Source organism: Balaenoptera borealis (genome assembly GCF_965194805.1).
Source record: "Balaenoptera borealis genome assembly, chromosome: 15".
Lineage (NCBI taxonomy): Eukaryota > Metazoa > Chordata > Mammalia > Artiodactyla > Balaenopteridae > Balaenoptera > Balaenoptera borealis.
Genome location: NC_138871.1, coordinates 37,538,582 through 37,559,955, shown reverse-complemented (window position 1 = coordinate 37,559,955; position 21,374 = coordinate 37,538,582). Strand labels below are relative to the sequence as shown.

The 21,374-nt window shown below is 38.7% G+C and overlaps 1 protein-coding gene and 1 long non-coding RNA gene across 11 annotated transcripts in view; one reads left to right on the top strand and one right to left on the bottom strand.

Annotated features, from left to right (window-relative positions):
• Positions 1 to 21,374, bottom strand: part of VPS54 (VPS54 subunit of GARP complex) — a 131,841-nt gene that overhangs the window by 86,509 nt on the left and 23,958 nt on the right. For 2 of the 9 annotated variants that reach the window (XR_014235102.1, XM_082358047.1), the window contains exon 1: positions 11,537 to 11,634. The exons of 1 other annotated variant lie outside the window; for it this stretch is intronic. The gene's annotated coding sequence lies outside the window, so the exon portion shown is untranslated. Of the gene's footprint in view, positions 1 to 27; positions 6,319 to 7,293; positions 7,316 to 9,558; positions 10,280 to 10,605; positions 10,982 to 11,536; positions 11,640 to 21,374 lie in introns of those variants that run through there. 6 more of the 9 variants (XR_014235101.1, XR_014235103.1, XR_014235104.1 and 3 more) reach the window with 6 other exon arrangements.
• The window catches only part of LOC309612523, a 55,921-nt gene continuing 41,930 nt past the window's right edge, over positions 7,384 to 21,374 (top strand). Inside the window, exons 1-2 of one of the 2 annotated variants that reach the window (XR_014235245.1) lie at positions 7,384 to 9,417; positions 18,737 to 18,794. This is a non-coding gene — a long non-coding RNA (uncharacterized lncRNA). Of the gene's footprint in view, positions 9,418 to 18,630; positions 18,795 to 21,374 lie in introns of those variants that run through there. The other variant, XR_014235246.1, reaches the window with a different exon arrangement.

Sequence of the window (21,374 nt, the reverse complement as noted above, 5' to 3'; positions counted from 1 at the left end):
AATATTTGTTTTTCCTTTCTGACTTACTTCACTCTGTATGACAGTCTCTAGATCCATCCAGTCTCAACAAATGACCCAATTTCGTTCCTTTTTATGGCTGAGTAATATTCCATTGTATATATATACCACATCTTCTTTATCCATTCATCTGTCAATGGGCATTTAGGTTGCTTCCATGACCTGGCTATTGTAAATAGTGCTGCAATGAACATTGGGGTGCATGTGTCTTTTTGAATTACGGTTTTCTCTGGGTATATGCCCAGTAGTGGGATTGCTGGATCATATGGTAATTCTATTTTTAGTTTTTTAAGGAACCTCCATACTGTTCTCCATAGTGGCTGTATCAATTTACATTCCCACCAACAGTGCAAGAGGATTCTCTTTTCTCCACACCCTCTCCAGCATCTGTTGTTTGTAGATTTTCTGATGATGCCCATTCTAACTGGTGTGAGGTGATACCTCATTGTAGTTTTGATTTGCATTTCTCTAATAATTAGTGATGTTGAGCAGCTTTTCATGTGCTTCGTGGCCGTCTGTATGTCTTCTTTGGAGAAATGTCTATTTAGGTCTTCTGCCCATTTTTGGATTGGGTTGTTTGTTTTTTTAATATTGAGCTGCATGAGCTGTTTATATATTTTGGAGATTAATCCTTTGTCCATTGATTCGTTTGCAAATATTTTCTCCCATTCTGAGGGTTGTCTTTTCGTCTTGTTTATGGTTTCCTTTGCTGTGCAAAAGCTTTGAAGTTTCATTAGGTCCCATTTGTTTATTTTTATTTCCATTACTCTAGGAGGTGGATCAAAAAAGATCTGGCTATGATTTATGTCAAGCAAGTGCTTCTTAAAATATGACATATTTGAGATATTTTAAATTACTATGATTAAAAAATAATCTCTACTAACTTCCATCACATCGATCTTTGGTTGGACATTACAGTGTGGTTTTTTTTTTCTTGCATATATCAGTATTTCTAAATTGGGGGAAATCAAGTTGAAGCTAAAGGAACACAGAAAATAAGAACAAAGTTGTGCTAATCTAATTTGCTTTTTCCTTACATTCCCATTTGACATGTATGAGACCCTGGGCCTTGTAGGAAACTCTGAATACAGGTGTTTCCTGAAGTTCCTTATTTACTTTTGATTTAGTGACAAGAAGGAACAGTAAGAGAGAAATTTGGCCAGAAGGATAAAAAGTATAAATATTTGTAATATTAAATTTACATATTTTTAAATGGCTATAAGTACTATTTCACCGGTGACATTCTTATCAGGAATAAAATCAGAAATATCCTCAAAAAACAACATAAATATATTTTAAAAATCTAGATGTTATTAAAAATAAAAACAATGTCTTTTTTCCCCAGCACTCATCAGAGACTTAATACACTAAAATAACATACTATAGCAGCCGCTGAAATTAATGAAGTGTTCACAGGCCTGGAACTGAATGATAAAACTGTACTGTGAAAAAAAATCTGTCTCTAGCATGTAAAAAATTGAATGAAGTCAAAATATAACTTGGATGCTTTATTATACTCATTTAGGGCATTGATATTACTGTATTACTAGTGAAATTTTTGTCAAAGTGAATCAGATGAGAATACTGGTATTCTGTTCTTGGTGTCTTGACCAAAGATTAACAAATAAATCCTAAAATCACTCATTCAAAGTTACTGGAGGATACAAAAGTCTTAAATATGTAAACCAGTAGATACTTAGTAACATGTCTACAAAAAGAGTAAATTTAAAAGAAAATCTGGGGGCTCCCCTCCCCTGGTGGCGCAGTGGTTGAGAGTCTGCCTGCCAATGCAGGGGACACGGGTTCGAGCCCTGGTCTGGGAGGATCTCACATGCCGCGGAGCAGCTGGGCCCGTGAGCCACAATTACTGAGCCTGCGCGTCTGGAGCCTGTGTTCCGCAACAAGAGAGGCCGCGATAGTGAGAGGCCCACGCACCGCGATGAAGAGTGGCCCCCCCTTACCAAAACTAGAGAAGGCCCTTGCGCAGAAACGAAGACCCAACACAGCCATAAAAATAAATTAGTTAATTAATTTAAAAAAAAAAGAAAAGAAAAACTGTATAATCGACCCTACCTTGAAAATAGTTGCTAAGAGAAAATTATATATTAATGTTTTCCTAAGAAGGACAAAAATGACACTAGGATTTATCCACTGTTTTGGGTTATCCCTGCCTTGCTTCTTTCTACAGTAAAAACAATCTAGTGTTAAGTCTATCTTTGTAAATAAAATACATTTTGTATCTAGATCCTTGAAGGGAAGGGTCTTCAAATAATCTAAACAAGTATGTACTCTATAAATGTTAAGTAATAATAAAGATGATGCTTTCAAGAAATTTTCTTTTTAGAGAAAATAAAGCAAAATAGCTAGAAACTCACCTGCAGTGAGTCACTAAGCGGTTCAAGAATGAAAATATTAAATGTTAGTCTGAGGTATAAAGTAAATAACTATAAAGTTTATTAGTACTATAAACCCAAACCAACAATAAATTAGCATTTTAATTAATTACTGCTTGATATTACCTCTATACCTCCTCTCCCCACTGTTTGGGTCTCTTAGCCCAGTTCTGCCTCACAAGCTTCTCCACTTAGCTTGGATCTCATGGTCAATTACTTCAACAGTCTCCCTTGCATGTTCAATTCTCTCCTCCCTCATCCATCTTCAATACAATCTGCCTTTGCTTTGTTCCTGGCTGCAGAACACTGCCAGAGAAAATTTATGTAAAACATGCAGATTATACATTTATGAGTTCCAATCTCAGATGAGGCTCTGCTCAGCAGTCCTTTCACTTATTTATCCTCAAGCACTTCTATTTCCCAATCCCCACAGTATTCATAACAAATTTTCATTACTCTCATGTCCCCTAGCTTACCTCCATCAATTTCATGCTCAAAAAGTAAATGTCTACCACATAGCAATAAAAGTCCTCAGATATGACTTCTTCCATCCATATCCAAACGTACCTAATTCTCACCTATACACAACTCCTAACTTTCTGAGGTACAGTATAGGTGTCTACTCTTTTCCAGAGTTAATCCCCCAACCTGCTGTTCTTTTTTTTTTTTTTTTCAGCATGTTATGCTTTATTATTTCAAGAAACGCAAAAATGCAACTGAAATGCAAAAAAAGATTTGTGCAGTGTATGGAGAAGGGGCTGTGACTGATCGAGCATTGTCAAAAGTCAACCTGCTGTTCTTGATCTCATCTTTCTGCACTTCATCTGAGACCTTGTTCTATTAATTATTCTCTGACTCTCCTATTGCCAATCTCATCAATCCATCAAAAAAATGTTCAAGTACTAAATTAAAGTTCTTTCCTTCAACTCTATCTATTCAAGCTACTTCTTCTTGCCTCCCCTTCACTGGCAAACCTCTATTTTCTCTCTGGTCTACCACCTTAGTAATCCATCTTCCATCTTCACCACTCACTTGGCTCTGGAAAAGGTGAGGAATGATCTGATTTCTAAATTCAATTGCTTATATTCAGTCTTCATCTAACCTGACCTCACTGCTCTCAAAAATCAATGAAGGTAATAAATGTAGATGGAATGAAAGAATTAGAAAAATCACCCTTTGTAACCCTCCAATGCAATGACTGATTCAAGCAAGGATCATTAATGGATGCTAAAACCATTAGTTTAAAAGACTGTTAGGAACAGGATATTTACATGGCAATGAAGTATCACACTATCAATTATGTATTAAATAGTAGAGATCTGTCAGTTCTCACCTTTACCAAGTGATCAAGATGGAATCACCAACAGGGGACAGCCTGACATTATCTGTCTCCTGATGTGATAAAAGTGGTAGGTATATATATCATCTGTGTGGTATTCTTGCCAGAAATATTCTACCAGAATCGAATCATAAAGAAACAGACTAATTCAGAATATGGAAGATACCTGAGGACAAATGCCTCTACTTTTCAAAAGATAAACCCAAGAAGAAAGGGAGACAGTGGGACTAGTCCAGATTGGGGGAGACTAAAGAGACATACAAGCCAAATGCAATGCATGAATCTTGACTGAATCTTGCATTAAAGGGAGAAAAAAAGCTATAATTTTGGGACAAATGGGAAAATTTAAGTATGGACTATATGTTGAATAATGTTATTGAGTAATTGTTGACATTCTTAGGTATCATAATGGTATTGTGGTTACGTGAGAGAATGTCCCTGTAACTGGGAGATGCATGCTTAAGTATTAGGAATGAAGCATCATAATATCTACATCCAAAAAAAAAAAAAAAATCTACATCCTGTTTTCAGGTTTGGCAAAGGGGTGTGTGTGTGGTGTCTGCGTGTGTGTATGGGGTGTGTGTGTGTGTGTGTGCGTGTGTGTGTGTTCGTTCTACTATTCTTTTGACTTTTCTGTGGGTTTAAAATTTTTCAATAATAATAATAATGCACCAACGAAGGCTTACTAAGAACTGAACATAAGTAGAAATGAGTCAGATAGATGAAGGGGAGAAAGGGTGTGATAAGGAGAACCCTTCAGGAATAGTGAACAGTAGTGCAAAGGCTTGGAGGGAAGAGAGAGCCTATTGCCAGAAACCACAAGTAATTCAATCTGTCTATTTTAGGGGAACAGGGAGTTGTGGAGAGTCACTAGGCTAGAGAGATAAGTTGGGAAAAGAACTTAAATGAATTTATAAATCTGTTAAAGGAATAAGAAATGTGGGTTTCATCATGAGGAAAGTCACAGAAATAATTTAAGCTGAGGAATGATATAATCAAATTTGCCCTTAAGAAAAATCACTGATTATAGCACTGAGAACGGATTGGAGAAGACTAATACTAGAAGAGACCAAATAGGAAACTTGTAATAATGTAGGTGAGAGATGACAGTAGCCTGAACTCAGATAATGGTAGAGGAGACGGAGAAAACTGGATAGATTCAAGGTCTTTCTCCACTTCTAACCTCTTTTCAGTATTCCATACCCAAATTTGTAACTGCCTACTGGGCATCTTCACCTACAAGTCTCAGAGATACCTAAAATTCAATATATCCAAAACTTAAATTCATTATCTACCATCTTTATCCACCCTCCCCTACCTGCCAAAAACGTATTCCTTCTCTAGCTCAGTTAACAACACCATCTATGTAGTTTACCAAGCTAGAAACACTAGAGCCAACTTAACTCTCTGACCTCTCCACATTCTTCAATGTCTATACCAACTTGAACTGTCCTATGGATTCTACCTTTAAAATTCATCACAAATCCATCCCTTGCTCTCCATTCCAACTGACACTGCTATAGTTTAGGATTTTATTTAGCCAAATTGAAAAACAAAACAAAATAAAAACAAAACAAAACAAACAAGGGCACAAACTTTCTTGACATAACTATTATGATTTCAAAATTTTACTTTATTCACTCCTCATGAGAAAAACATCATAAAATATGATGAATTACCACAATATTCATATACAACCCTTAAAATATGAAGAAAGGCATGAATAGTAAATGAAGACAGAAGGAATTAGTCCCAGCAAGGTAACTGATCCAGATAACTATAGCTTACTCTTGATAAGGCTAAAACTTTTTGTATAAGGCACTTATGAAATTTTTAATTCTTAAATTATACATTTTTATGACTTTTCAAACAGCATATTTTGAAAACAAGGTAACCTTTTCTTTATAACTTAATTTCACCATTTTAATAATCAGTTTTATACTGTGTTGTAATAATGATACCCTCAGGTGCTACTGAAGGAAGTCAGTCTGCCCCTAGTTGGAAGAGCTCCAGATTTTGGTGATAATACTAGTTCTTTTACTAGTTTGTTAGCAATATATTCTTAGAACTTCTCTCTTCTCCCTAGAGAGGCTGTCAGCAGTTACTATTCTCTGCCTAGCTTTCTATATTCCTGCTTTGGCACCATCTAATTTGATTCTTCTGAAGCAAGTAACTCTTTTTTTATTAATTGAGGTATAATTGACATATAACATTATATTAGTTTCAGGTACATTAACTAACTCATATAGTATTTTACAGTTGACATAGCATCTTAACACACATTACCTCATTTAATTCTCACAATAACTTTATAATACAGGAATTATCACTATTCCTACTTTATAGATGAGAAAACTGAGGCCCAGAAAGATTGAGTAATTTATCTAAAGTCATAAGGCTGGTAAATAGCAAAAGTGATTCCAACTTTTCAATCTTTTCTTCTTTCATCACCAAATTAAGCTTGTTATAAAGAAATTAGAGTCAAAAGGGGCCCATAAGAAAAAAAAAAAAGATGAGATTCATGTACAAGCTTTGAATTTTTCTGCATCACAACATACACTATTAATTAATTAAAACACTTCAGCTTACTTCTCTCCTTTCTTCGCAGTTGAAGCTACCAGGAAAAGAAATCTAGATAGAGAAAATACTATTTATCTATTTCCAATTTCAAAAACCTATGCACCAGTAACGAACAATTCAAAACATAATAGTTCAAATCTGCAGTAAAGTAAGGCTGTCATTTTCAGGAAAAAATTTTTTTACTTCAGATTTGAAGACAACTAAACAGACTAAAGAATATCTGCATTATGTCACAGATTTCCTTTTAATTTTCCCTCAACCGCCTCCCCCTGCAAAGAGAGAGAATTGCTAGAGGACCTAAAGTTTAATCTAACCCACCAAACAATGCCCACTGAAAATATTTTCCAATCTGGTGGGAGTCAAGAACATTTGCTCAGGCCCTTACCAGAATCACACAAACCACAGGATTAGAACATTACTGATATGTAGGGTCAGATAATTCTTTGTTGTGTGTGTGGGGTAGGGTGGAGTAGGACATGTCCTGTGCATCCTAGGATATTTAGCAATAGCACCCTACCCTCAGTTGTGACAATGAAAAATGTCTTCAGACACTGCCAAACGTTCCTTAGAGGGCAAAACTGCCCCTATTTGAGTACCACTGGTTTAGATGTTAGGGTCCTGGGTCTTTGAAAAAGGAGGCCTCCAACCAGCCCTGTATAATTTTTAAAAATTAATTTTGTTTTTAAAATTTGGAGTTTTAAAAATAAGATGGTAATAGTACAAGAAGATAGCTAAATAATATATACGCCATCCTCCTTTAGGTTAAAGCATTTTAGAGGATTTTGTAACATGAATCGCATCTACTGTCACCTCTTCCCCTCCATCCCAAAGTTGGGGAATGTCCAGTTCTCTCCCTACTCTGCTAGTAAAATGTCAAATACTTACATACATATATACATACATACTTATATATACATAGGATCTAAACAGTTCTAACTTGCAAATCTCCATTTCTTGCCTTACACTGTCACATTGTGGTTCTTGAGCCATGCATTCTAGAGATTCAACCTTCCACTCTTCAGATTTCCTCATCTGGTTCCTGCCATATATTTGCGAAGCAATCAGGAAGTAAGCTGATGACCTTTTAGATCTTTTCCAGCCCTAATATCCAATGGCAAAAATACTCCTTCAACTTTTACTTACTGACTCCCAGCTGACTAAACCGCCTCCTGAGATCACTTAAGTCATTCATCCTAACTTTTTTCTTTCTCCACTCTATAGTAATCCATGAAGAATACAACCAAACAGTATATCAACTGTTTAAAACATCACTTATTAATACCAGTGATCAGTTGATTATTTCCTGTCTAAAACTATTTTAAACACGGAAATTAATCTTAAAAGAAAAACTTTTCAGGGAGCTGATACTATTTATGAGTGAACCACCATTCACTCATTGAGAGGGAAAGTATATTAGTGGTTGCCTCGGTCTGGGGCTGGGGTGGGGAGTTTCTTTTTGGGGTGATGAAAATATTCTAAAACTAGATTATGGTGATGGTTACACAACTATGTAAATATACTAAAAATGGATGAATTTAACACTTTAAATAAGTGTACTTTTACTCAATAAAGTATGTAAAAAGCTAAAAGCAGGAAAATAATTTTAATCAACTTTTACTGATAGGAAAGGAATGTGATTAAGAGCAAATTCTGCAGTTTGCCATTTCAAGAGTTATGTAAGATTTGATTTTAATTCTGACATAAAAACTTAATACCTATTCAAAAATAAACGTTAACTTTTCCAGAAAACAAACATATGCAAATTTAATCATCTTTTCTTAGTAAACTTTGGATAATTTAAAAGCAACGGAAAACACTTCAGAAAGCCCAGTGTTAGAGTAACAATACCTCTCCAAGACCAAAATATATTAATATCATCAACAAGAAAATGTGAAGTCTTTATAGTTTTGTAATGCATTCTTTATAAAGAAAACCATAAAACATTTATTTCTTTTAAAAATGATCCTCAGATTGTAATGTCTGTCCTGATAGTGCAATAATTCTGAAATTAACAGAGCATAATTTTAAAACAGCCAAATCACAATAAAATCGCAAACATCTAATCCCTCAAGCCACAACTATCAATCGCCCAAAATTTGCACACATTGATCATTTTTACCAAAACCTATCATAAGCAATGATGACCATTATGAACAATCAAGTAATACCTATTTCTAGGAAATCAGACTCTGCAATACAAATACAGTCAAACAAACAAATCCCATCATTCCATCTGTTCTATCATAACTGCTTAGAAGTCATTAAGGCTCTGAAGGTACTTTTCCAACTAGAACACTTCATCAGATATAAAAGTCAACCTGACTGTCCATCAAAATCCGCAGTTTAAGTTACCACAATAACACATATCTCAGTATACTATCATGACATCACTTGCCTTGTAAGCATTTACTCTTAAGATTGCCCTGGGGTTTGACAAATCAGATATAGAACCAATTAAAAGCAAAACACAAAAACATTCCAATATAATTCTTCGAAAGTAAGGAGAGCCCCAATAAAGACCAAAATAAAGCTGGTGAAAGGGGAACTTTAAAAAATATTGCATCCCGGGTCAACCAAAATTCTAAAAATACCATCCCGAACTCAGTACACGGACAGACCAAGTGGTTAATTATAATGGGCAGGCAAAAGTTCCCTTGTCAACGACAGGAGGGCAGGGAAGGCCTGCCTTTGTACCAGTGCAGAGATGGAAAGACACATAACTGAAGAAAAATTAATTATTGAACAAATGATTGCGACCTAAATTGCCAAACTGCAAAACACCGAGTTATTTTCTGGGCTGGCTTTCGCCAGGAGGAGAAAATGAGTTTTTTAATTTAAATTATTCCAGTAGGATCAAAAAGGGGTAAGGGCCCGGCTAGAAAAAGAAAGGGAAAGTTTGGGGGCAGCGTCTAAGGCGGGTGGTGGAGGTTCCACAGCCCGGATCCCCGAGAGGGGAGAGAGGGGTGAGAGCGGCGTCGCGGCCGCGGGCTGGAGGCGAAGAGCACAGCTGCCGGCCCCGATCCCGGAGGGAGAGTAAGAAGGAAGAGGAGGTGGTGGTGGCCGGGAAGAATGGAAGCTTCGGCGCTGGTCAGTTGTGACCGAAACTCCGCCGGCTCCGGCAGGGGAGGAGACAGAGGGGGTGGGGTCTCGGTCCTCCCTCTACAGGAGGTCGGGGTGAGGGTGGGCCGCGAAGCGCTGGGGGCCGCGTGCGGCCGGCCCGACACCTACCTGCGGGTCCCGGGCAGCAGCCCCAGAGCGAGGCCTAGTGCATCGCCGCCGCCTCCAACCCTCCACGTCGCGCCGAGGCTGCTGCTCCGCGGCCGCCGCCGCCCGGAGCCCGGCTGGGCCCGAGCCCGGCTTCCCGCCCCCGCCCCGCGCCGGCTGGCTAGTCGGCTGGGGGAGCACAGGGCCGCCCTCTCGAGCCCAGCTCCGCTCGGGGGTGAGAGGCGGCAGCGGCGGCTCCCTCACGTCTCTCCCGGGTGTCCTGTCAGCCAGCAGTTTCCCCCGGGTCCGCAGCGCCGCCTCCGCCGCTCCTGCCACCGCCTCTCCCACATCCCCGGCCTCCAGAGGAGCCGCCGCCGCCGCCGCCGCGCCGCGACCACTACCCTAGCGCTTCTGCTCCCTGCTCCACTGCTTCCCCTCAACCCGCCCGCCCGCCTGCCTGCCTGCCTGCCTCGGCCCGGCTAGGTCCGGGGAGACAGTGTCCGAGGCCGCACTGAGGCCGCCGCAGCCCCCAGCCCACAATCCACCGCGCGGCTCCGCCGGGGCGGGAGGCCGCGGCCCGGACCGGGAGTAGCTCTCGCCGCCTCAGGAGAGGGCCGGGGCCGGCGCTGGCGCCGCCGGCGTTCCCCCGGAGCGGGGAATACCCCGCGCGGCGGCTTGGCGCCTCCTCTAATCTCTTCTAATAGTCCTCCAGGCAAAGAGAGAAACCCACGCTGAACTCGACTTTTCCCCACGACCCTTCCCCCACCCCGAGGCGCTCTCGGCGGCAGCCAGGTGCCGCCTGCCGCCTTCCCAGGGACGGTCCGCGACCCCTCAGGGTGGCCTTCGCCCACCCCCCAGACCAACTGACTCCAAACATCCCTCAACCACCCAGCGCCTATTAAAGGAGATACCTCCACAACATTCCACCTCTCCTTTCACCCCCTCCAAAGTGAAGGCTGCTCAGAATTTCCCAGTTAAGTGTCCTTTGAAAGGTTTAAGGTCACCCCCTCCCCAACAATCCCCTGGACGCTGGAAACAGTGCATTGTCTCTCTCTCGAGGCCTTCCCTCACCAAGTTCTTCTCCTAAGTTTTCCCCTAGTTCCAGGTCTTCCTCCCAGGCACCTATCAAACTTCTCTGGCACTGAAATCAGTTATTCCTGCTATTTGACTGAGATGCTTGAAGTGTGTGTATATTATTAATACCTCCTCCCTGTGATTCTCAACAGTAATCCAATTTAGCTGGGTTTCAGAGGGCTGGTGATCTTAATCCAATAAAATACAATCCACAAGAAAGGGAATGTCTTAGGATATTTTTTAAAAGAGAGGAAAGGGCCATTTGAGTGCTTATGTCTTAATTTTAGGAAGATTTCTTTCAATTTTGAAATTATTTCTTTGCCTAAAAATATCAAAGTTTCAGGCATTTATAAGTCACTTGGTGTGTTTTAACAAATCAAAAGTGAAAATATAAGTCTTACCTTTGGGGATTGAAAAAAAAAATGTTCCAAATTTCACTTCTAAGAAGTCACTTCGAAAACTGCAAACATAACTCTTTGTGAAATAATAATTCACACACTAAGGAGCTAAAGTTGGGGGAAGGGAAGGACAAAAGAGAAGGAAGCAACAAAAATAGCTGAGAGGAAATTCTTACAGTATGTTTTTCAAATTCAATTCTCTACAGTTTTGTAATAAGGAGAATGAGACTATCAATCTCCAATATGAACTAAATTTAACTTTAAAATTAGAAATCCTCCTAAATCCCCAATCTCATATAAAACCAGATGAGTTTACATTATGAACATATCAAGGAAAGACTCACCAAATTTCATCAAAGGCCAGAAAGGAAAATAATTCACTTTAAATCTAGAATCAGTTCACAGATTATACTAAGAAATATAGCAGGTTCCTATATTTTGGAACCACATCAGGAAATCAACAATAGTTCAAAAGCTGCCTTAAACCTGGCAGTTTGGCCTTTTAAAAAATATTTGCATTTATACCCCACCTTGTTTCAAAGAGATTCCAAGTTGCTGTAGTTGGCACTTGGGTTAGACAATAGCCATGAAGTATCTCCCAGACACTAGAAGAAGACAGACTGGTTTGCTTTCCTCATTATCCATCTGTAGATAACATACCATAGGAAGAAAATACACACTGAGTATTGCACTTAGTTCTTTCAGGGATCCAGCATGATTTGATTTTTACTTTTCCACAGAACAGTTCATAATCATGAATCTAAATGTAAAAGTAAATGCTAATGATCAGGTTTGCCAAAAATAAAACAAAACAAAAAACTGTTAACTGGACAAGTAATTTAATTTAGAAGTAGATAAATTTCAAATTAATTAATATGTTCACTTGTTATCCCTTGAATCATTTCAGTATTAAAAAGAAATGCCAATGGTGGTGTGATGAATTGGGTGATTGGGATTGACATGTATACACTGATGTGTATAAAACTGATGACTAATAAGAACCTGCTGTATAAAAAAATAAAATTAAATTAAAAAATTAAAAAAAAAAAGACAAACCGAAAATAAATATGCAGAGATATATTATTAGTGTTAATTTCCAGGAAGCACAGATCACAGAAAATTAAGGAAAAATGGATAGAAATAATCATTGCCCTCAAAAAAAAGCAAATATGAAGACAATATTTAGCTACCCTATTACTAACGGTGTATCTAGCATAATCTTTATTAAACCTGTTGAGAATTATTAATAGTGATAGTCATCAGGGTAATATATTCTCACTAGATGGACAATGGGCAAATTTTCTAATGCTGCAACACCTATGAAAGGCCTACGTTATGTTTGCTGTATGTTCAGCACATATTTGTGTATGGGGCAGTCGTGAGGTTAACGTGTTTATCAATCAGTGAACACCATTTTTAATGACTTGTTTGACAGAAACTATACATTCACATGCCAATATAAGTACAGAAGGGAAAGGGGACACTGGTCAAAGGAACAATCAGAAAAATCATTTTGCAGTTTAGTTGGACATGAGCACTAGCCCCTCTTTTTTCCACAGTAGCAAAGCTTAAATCTATCAGATGGAAACCCAGTCAAGTTCTCTAACCTACTCTATAGCTACATATGTATAGTTACATTGTGTGCTTTCTATGAATTACCATTGGTAAGCAAAGTCCACATGTACTCATGCACTGAAAGTATTATGCTGGTAGTAGTTTCATCAGGGTTTGGTTTTTTTTTTTTTTTTTTTTTTTTTTAAATTATTTATTTATTTATTTATTTTTAGCTGTGTTGGGTCTTCGTTTCTGTGCAAGGGCTTTCTCTAGTTGTGGCAAGTGGGGGCCACTCTTCATTGCGGTGCGCGGGCCTTTCACTGTCGCGGCCTCTCTTGTTGTGGAGCACGGGCTCCAGACGCGCAGGCTCAGCAGCTGTGGCTCACGGGCCTAGTTGCTCCGTAGCATGTGGGATCCTCCCAGCCCAGGGCTCGAACCCGTGTCCCCTGCATTGGCAGGCAGATTCTCAACCACTGCGCCACCAGGGAAGCCCCAGGGTTTGGTTTTTTTGATCCAATGCCCTGAATTACTTAATCCATCATATTTAAGCTATTGTAAGACGTTACAGCGTTTTTAAATCACAATTTATAACAATATGATAAAACCTGAAACTATGTTTTAATATTTCTTCATATCTAATGTGGGACCATTGGAAAACTTTCCAATTTACTCTGCATATGGTGTAAGACATTAAAACTAAATGTGTGGATAAACAACACTAGAAATGTTATAATATTTCACGTGATAATAATACACTCAGTAATTGTTGGGAGTAATATATAAGTTTTCAATATTCCATCATTGTTTTTTTAACTTTATTTATTTTTTATACAGCAGGTTCTTATTAGTTATCTATTTTATACATATTAGTGTATATATGTCAATCCCAATCTCCCAATTCATCCCACTACCACCACCTCCCCACCCCCCATCCATCACTGTTTGCATCTTCTAAATCAGCTGCTTGATTACTTTGGAAACAATTATTTAACTCTGTTAAATTGCCCTGTTACATTTCTCTTTGACACTGATATTCCACATTTTCATTTGATTACCATAATAGCAACTACCATTTACTAATAATTTACTGTGCTCCAAGATAGGGAAAACCAAGGTAGCAGGGTGTATTAGTTTTCTATTGCTATGTACAAATTATCAAAACTTAGTAGTTTAAAATAACACATATTTATGATGTTATAGTTCTGTGAGTCAGGAGTCTGGGCACAGTTTAGCTTGGTGTTCTGCTCAGGATCTCATAAGGCTGCAATCAAAACATCAGTCATGCTGTGTTCTCATTTGGAGGCTTGACTGGGGAAGAATTTGCTTCCAAGGTCATTCATGTTGTTAGCAGAATTCCTTTTCTGTGATTGTAGGACTGAGAACCCTAGCTTCTTGCTGTCTGGGGGCTGCCCTCAGCTCCTAGAGGCCTCCTGCAGTTCCTTGCCATATAGGTTTTCTCACTATGGCTGCTTACTTCATCAAACCAGCAAGGCGTGTCTCTAAACTCTAAAGTGAGTCACCTAGCAATATAGAATGATATTCTATCTTCACCATGTTCTATGGTTTAGAAGCAAGTCACAAATTTTGCTCACACTTAAGAAGAAGGAGTTACACAAAGTTTTGAACACCAGGAAGTAGGAATCATGGGGGCTACCCTAGAGTCTGTCTACCACCTGCAATGATTAATTCCACAGGTTTTGGAATTCAGCTAATTTTGGGTTTTTCAACCTGCTTTGACACTTTAACTATGTGATTTTGATCTCAATTTCTAATCCTTTGTTTCTTCATCTGCCAAATAGGAGTAATATCCTCTTCACAGTTTATTTTTCTCCAATGTAAAGTGACGGTAATAATAAAGTTGTTGTAAGGATTAAATGAGCATTTTAGCAAAGTAACTTATAACATGAAAGGCTCAATAAACACTTGTTAGTTTTCTTCCTTTTCCCTCCTCTCTTTTTTATTTTGATCTTGGTCTCCTAGAAGTCCCCACTGTCATTTCTACTTTCAATGGCTACTTTGGTAGCCTGCGTGCAGAGTACGCATGTGTGTGTACCTGTGTCTAGGGCCATGCAAACCCAACTCTAATATCAATACCTTTAAAAATAGGGCTGTATTGCAAATGTTATCTCTAACTTCAACTAGGAAAATTAAAAACTGATAAACCCATAACATTAGAAGGATAATTATTAAACATAGAGGCTCTGAGAGTTTAGAGAAGTTTGTTGGGATTGACTTTTTTTCCTCCCTCAGAATCATGTTTAATATGCATATGGTACAAAAGACATGTTATTGCATAGTAGTCTTCATGGACTCTGGGTTTGCATCCTAGACCTGCCACTTTCTAGCTGAGTAACCTCAGGCATGTTCAGCTCTCTAAAGCTCAGTTCCTTATAGGAATAATGATAGCACCCACTTCACAGACCTTCTATAAGGATTACATTTAAAGTATACTTAAATAGCATCACTTAGTGCCTAGCTCATAGTCACTACTTTAAAATGTTAGATATCATACTCATTACTATAATCTTTACTATCTCATTATTATTAGGAAAGGTGTGTTAATGAAAACCATAGAACAGGAAGCAGCAAGACATGGCTATGAATGAGGTGGGTGAAGTGAGGCATGAGAAGTCACAAAATCTCAAAAGTTCTCGTAAACCAAAGGGCTGCAAGTAAGATAAATGGTCAGAAGTATGAAAATTTGCAAGTCAGAAGTTGGACAAGTAGGAACTAGGGGCCAAGGTAAAATTGTGAATTCTCAACCAAACTATGAGTAATGCAACCTAAGACATCAGCAAGAGAAGGGCACATGAAACAGGTAATTCCTACCTCAGACATGAAGTCTTTTATATAGTTCCTCCTGGCGCAGGAGTCAACCATATAGCATTTCTAGTTGCATTTGGAACAGGAAACACGTGAGTCCTGTTACTATTGGAAAATAGTGAGTAAATTGTTGAATAGATTAGGAGAGTATAGCAATCAGAAATATGGGCATATCCTGACAAATGTAAAATTATTTTCAAATTGGACCATTTCCCTAGAGAAGTAGTTATACCATTTAATCGGTCCCATTATCATATTTTTTCTTATGTCACTTTTTACAGTATTGGTTCTTTTATCTATGGAGGCTTTGTCTAACAAACTAAGTTATAAGTATTTCCAGGACAGGATTTTCTGTTGTTGCTGCTATTGTACTTTTTAAAATATCCTACAGAATCTGGAACAATGTACTACATAGTAGACTTTCAATAAATGCTTGTTGAATTAAAAAATAAATATGAATTACTCCCGCTTAGTAAACGGTATTTGGTATAATGAATAGTAATAATTCATGAAATTAATTGATGACCTTGAAATCATACTTGACTCTTTCATATTCCACATCTACCATGTCAGAAAATCCTATTAGTTCTACCTTCAAAGTATATCTTGACTAAACACTTCTCACCACTCACATTTCATCCACCCTGGTCCAAGCCATCTTGCCTACAGGGCTGCTAAGTACAGCTGTTGGGCTATACACTGCTCATTACGGGAAGCACCATTCTCAGACACTGCAGGGTGAATGATGCTTCTTGGAGTTGTATAGTGCAATGATCCTACTTGCCTGGATTACTGCCAAAGTCTCCTAGCCTTTGTCCCCCACCAGCTTATTCTCAACACAATAATCAGCTTGATCTTGATGAAACTTAAGTCAGGTCATGTCATGTCATTCCTCTGGTTAGAACACTCCAGTGGCTCTATCTCATTCACAGTAAAAGATAAAGTCCTGGCAAGGCCCTAGTTGATCTCATCGCACTCTTACCTCTCTATCTTTATCTCCTCCTAGTCCCCCCATTTCTCACTGCTCTAGTCATATTGGGCTCCTCACTGTTCCTAAATCCAAGGCATGCTCCTGCCTCAGAGTATTTACACTTGCTCTTCCCTCTGCCTGGAATGCTTTTCCCCCACATATCCTAATGGCTAACTCCTTCACCTTCTTCAGGTCTTATTCAGATCTTACCTTCTCAGTGAGACATTCCATGACACCCGTATTTCTCATTGCAACACCATGTCCTATGTGTTTTTCCACTTTATTTTTCTCTGTAGACTTTATTATCATCTAAGCCCCCATATGTTTTACTTATTATCTGTCTTTCCCCCACAGGAATGTAAGCTCCATGAGGACAGAGAGTTTTGTCTGTTTTGTTTACCACTTTACCCAGCCAGTACCTGGAACAATGCCTGGTGTGAGCTGAGAGCTCAGTAAATACTTGTTGAAATAATGAATGAAAGACAAAGACAAACTAGTGCTTATAAACAACTTTCTTCTACACATTAAGCAGAATGAGTAACCAATTAGTCTAATGTTTTTTCAAGACTTGCCACTGATATGTTATAGGGCTCAAGATTTTTGCAAGTCACTATTAATTTATTACATAATGATAGTCTTGGCTTATTTTACAATTGGAGTATTTTAAGTAATAACTATATGGAATTATTTTTTAAGTATGCAATTCTATAATGACAAGACAATGGTTAAACGTCTATTAGAAAAATTTTTTTTTTCATTTAAAACTTCTCTAGGTTAAGGAGAAATTTCATTTAAACTTTTCTAGGAAAATTATGGGCAATTTAGAAACCATACATTTTCAGAGAAACAGAAGCCATGGTTGGCCTCTCAAGGGATTTTCCTCAAGAACCACCCTCTACATCAACTGGGTATGTGACTCAACACCAGCCATCACACAGAAAGAACCCCCTAAGCAGCAGGAATATAAATTCTTATACCGCTATGTAATATTTTTAAATAGAGAAAAAAATCAAACAGGAAATATTTTAGAAACAAAATAAACAGAGACAACAACAACAACAACAACAAAAACAGTGGTATCATGAAAACAGGACAATTTCACAACATAATCCAGAGTAAAAGATTAGTATAACAATGGATTGCAATTATATAATGGACTTTCGTTGGATACCAAAATGCATTAGAAAGGCCATTTAATTCTCATGCCACTGTCTGGTCATTTTGATTCCAATTCTACCAGGAAGTAAAATATCTGTGTTTTCTTGCCTTATTCTCTTTACTTCTGTGAATTCCTGAGCATTAATAAAAACAAGTTCTCAGTCAGAATTTGATTTCAATCTAGAAGTCTTATTTCCGAAAATCTAGCCTTAGATTTAAAACAGTATTTTCCCCTTTCATACTTTTATTTATTAACTTTTAAGGATCTATATAAAATAAAAATAATGAAAAACTCAAAAGAAAGAAAACATCTTTGAAATCAAAGACTTTAAGAATGGAAGAGGCTTTTCACTTGCACATGAGGAAATGGAGGTCCAAAGGGCTGAGACAGATAACATTTTAGCGGTGGCAGCCGATTTCTAATCAGAAGCCAGGTTTAAGGGTTTCCGGCCCCATGCTGTTTGTCCCACACTATATTGTGGGAATGCTACACCAAAAAATTACTGAAAAAGAGAATTATGTTAAGTGGAATTACTTATTATTTGAATCAAAAAAATATCAGATTCCCCTTCTTCTCCAAAGAAAAGTTAAGGCTTTCTCAAAAAGTATGGAAATTGAAGGTTCTCAATACTTGTAAGAAAAAAAACATCTTGTAGGGAAGATTTTGCTTGGTAATAAGTATTTAATAACTTAGTAAATAATCAATTAGATTAATTTATTATTTCAGGTATTCTTTACCAGTTCACAAATCCAAGAGACAGTTCCCATATTTGGTTGCAAGAATGCAGTATTTTATTTTTTTATTTATTTATTTATTTTTTAATAAATTTATTTATTTATTTATTTATTTTTAGCTGTGTTGGGTCTTCGTTTCTGTGCGAGGGCTTTCTCCAGTTGCGGCAAGCGGGTGCCATTCTTCATCGCGGTGCGCGGGCCTCTCACTATCGCGGCCTCTCTTGTTGCGGAGCACGGGCTCCAGACGCGCAGGCTCAGTAGTTGTGGCTCACGGGCCTAGTCGCTCCGTGGCATGTGGGATCTTCCCAGACCAGGGCTCGAACCCGTGTCCCCTGCATTGGCAGGCAGATTCTCAACCACTGCGCCACCAGGGAAGCCCAAGAATGCAGTATTTTAGAAAATGTATAGCTTATTTTCGTGTGTTCCTCCTTTATAAATATGCAAAAGCCTATTTCCATTCTTCTAAGTTTACCCTAACTTTATTTTACAGCTCAATATGCCCAGCAAAAGAAATGGTAAAGAAAGCATACAGGACACATTTACAAAATGTAAGTATTTTTGTGTCTATTACAAATTGAAGGTCAGACTAGTGACAGTTTTTTTTCCACAGATCCCTACAACAAGCGTATATCAAACCAGTGAGCAAACAAAAAGCCTGTATAAATGGCTTTGTCTTTATGATTAAACTGGCTCACTGATGCGTGCCAGGGAGTGCTGCTTTGATTCCAGGTGGTCAGCATATCCCTCTAGTTAATGGCATCCAGAGGGAAATGGCTCTCCTCTCTGGCTGTCTGATTCTTTACTGCCTGCCTGAGCTGCCTGCCTTTTGCCCCAGTATGTTAGAGGCTACCTCAGTTACTCACTACTTGTCCCCAGAATGAGGTTAATTTTTTGTCAAAATCATGACTCCTCTTAATGGTGGAAGAAATATTCTGATTCTAAATCTCTTATTAGAATGAAGAGGTAGGGAAAGTGTTCCTACACCAGCATTCCCTAACCCCCTGCCGTCATCCTCATTCTCCAGTAGACATCCAAACATCCATTCACACTCAGTGGATATTTATCAAAGATGTTTCTGGGTCCTAGATGCTAGCAGTAAGCAAGATTGATTCAGCTCATGCTCTCATAGCACTCACAATCTGGGGGTGGTTTGGAGAGGGAGTACAGAAAAGAGACATTCAACAAATATTATAGGAAATGTTCAACAACAGTTGGGATACGTGTCATGGAAAAGTAAAAGAAGCTATCAGAGCTTGTAAAGGTGAGTGTAACTTAATGCAGGTGAACAGGGAATCCTTGCCCATGGAAGCAGCATTTAAACTGAGAAATGAATAGGAATTGGCCAGGGAAGGGGAATAGTGGTGGTGAAGAGTCCCAGGCAGTGCAAACAGCCAGCAGAAAGAAACTCTGAGACATGAAGGAGCTAGGTAAGCAGAGGGAAGAGAGAAAAGGCTGAAGAAGGCCTAAGCCAGACCATTCAGGGAGTTATAGGTCATGGTAAAGTTTGGACTTTATTATAAGTTTTTACAGGGCTTTGGGGAAAGAGATGACACAAGCATGTTTTTAAAAGATCAGTTTGACCACTCTGTGGAGAATAAGTTAGTGGAGATAACCAAGAAAATGTATGGCACTAGCAGCTAGAAAGGTGTCTGTTATGGACTGAATGTTTGTGCCCCCCACACCCAAATTCATATGTTGAAGCCTTCATCCCCAAGGTGATGGTATTTGGAGGTGGGAACTTTGGGGGGTAATTAGGTTTGAATGAGGTCATGAGAGTGAAGCCCCTATGATGGGATTAGTGTCCTTATTAGAAGAGGAAGAGTGAGAGATACCGCTGTGACAGTGAGACAGTGAGAAGGTGGCTATCTGCAAGCCAGGAAGAGGGCTCTCACCAGGAACTGAATCTGCCAGCACCTTGATCTTGGACTTCCCAGATCTCATAACTGCTAGAAATATTTGTCTGTTGTTTAAGCGACCCAGTCTATGGTATTTTGTTATAGCAGCTGGAGCTAACTAACACAGTGTCTGAGTGGTCCAGGTGCTGGGCTAAGGTGGTAGTGGTAAAGACAAAGAGCAGTAGACAGATTGAGAAGTATCCTTGGAGACAGAATTGACAGTACTTGGTGACTGGTTGGACAAAGGGACTAAGAAATAGGTAGATGTAAAGGATGATTCCTAGGTTGATGATTCCTAGGTTCCTGACAAGAGCAACTAGGAGGATGGTGGGACTATTTAATGAGGTAGGAAACACTGGAGGAGGAAAAGATTTGGCACCATAAGTTCAGTAATAGACATGTCCAATTTTGGATATCTATGTACTAGCTATCTGGAAATACTAAGGAGGCAGTTAGATATATGGGTCTGGAACTAAGAGAGACCTGAATGAAGATATAAATTCAGAAGTTGTCAACATGCATTAAATAATTGAAAGGATGGATGTGTATGAGATTCCTGAGAGAGTATAGAGAGATTAGAAGAGAAGAGGAGGGAAAGGAAGGGAAGAGAAAAGAAGGGAAGAGGGCCTACGACTGGCCACAGATCCATACAACAAGCATACATCAACATATATCAAATCAATGAACAAACAAAACATTTATATAAATGGCTTTGTCTTTATGATTAAACTGGCTCGTTGATGTGGGTTAGTGAGTACTGCTTTGATTCCAGGTGGTTTAGTATATCCCTCTGGTTAATGGACTAGGTCCCAAGAGGAGGAAAAGCAACCGGGGGAGACTAGAAAGAGGAACCAGAGAAATAATAGAAAAGCCAGGAGACCATGGGGTCACAGAAGACAAGGAAGTAATTTTTTTGGAAGAAGATGGGAGTGGTCAACTATGGCAAATAAGATGTGTTGTCCATTAGATTTAGCAGCCTGAAGGTCACTACTGATCCTACCAAGAAAAGTTTGGTAGTTGGTAGAATTAGAAGCAGATTATCATGAGTTGAGGACCATGATATGAAAAGAACAAAGAATGAGTAAACTGTTTCTAAAAGCTTAGTTATAAAAAAAAAAAGTGGGGTAGGGGGAGGGACCGATGGAGTGGTAGGTGAATGTAAGGGAGGATTTTCTTAATATGGTACATATTTGAACATGTTTGAATTCTCAGAAGTTCTCTTCAAAAAAAAAA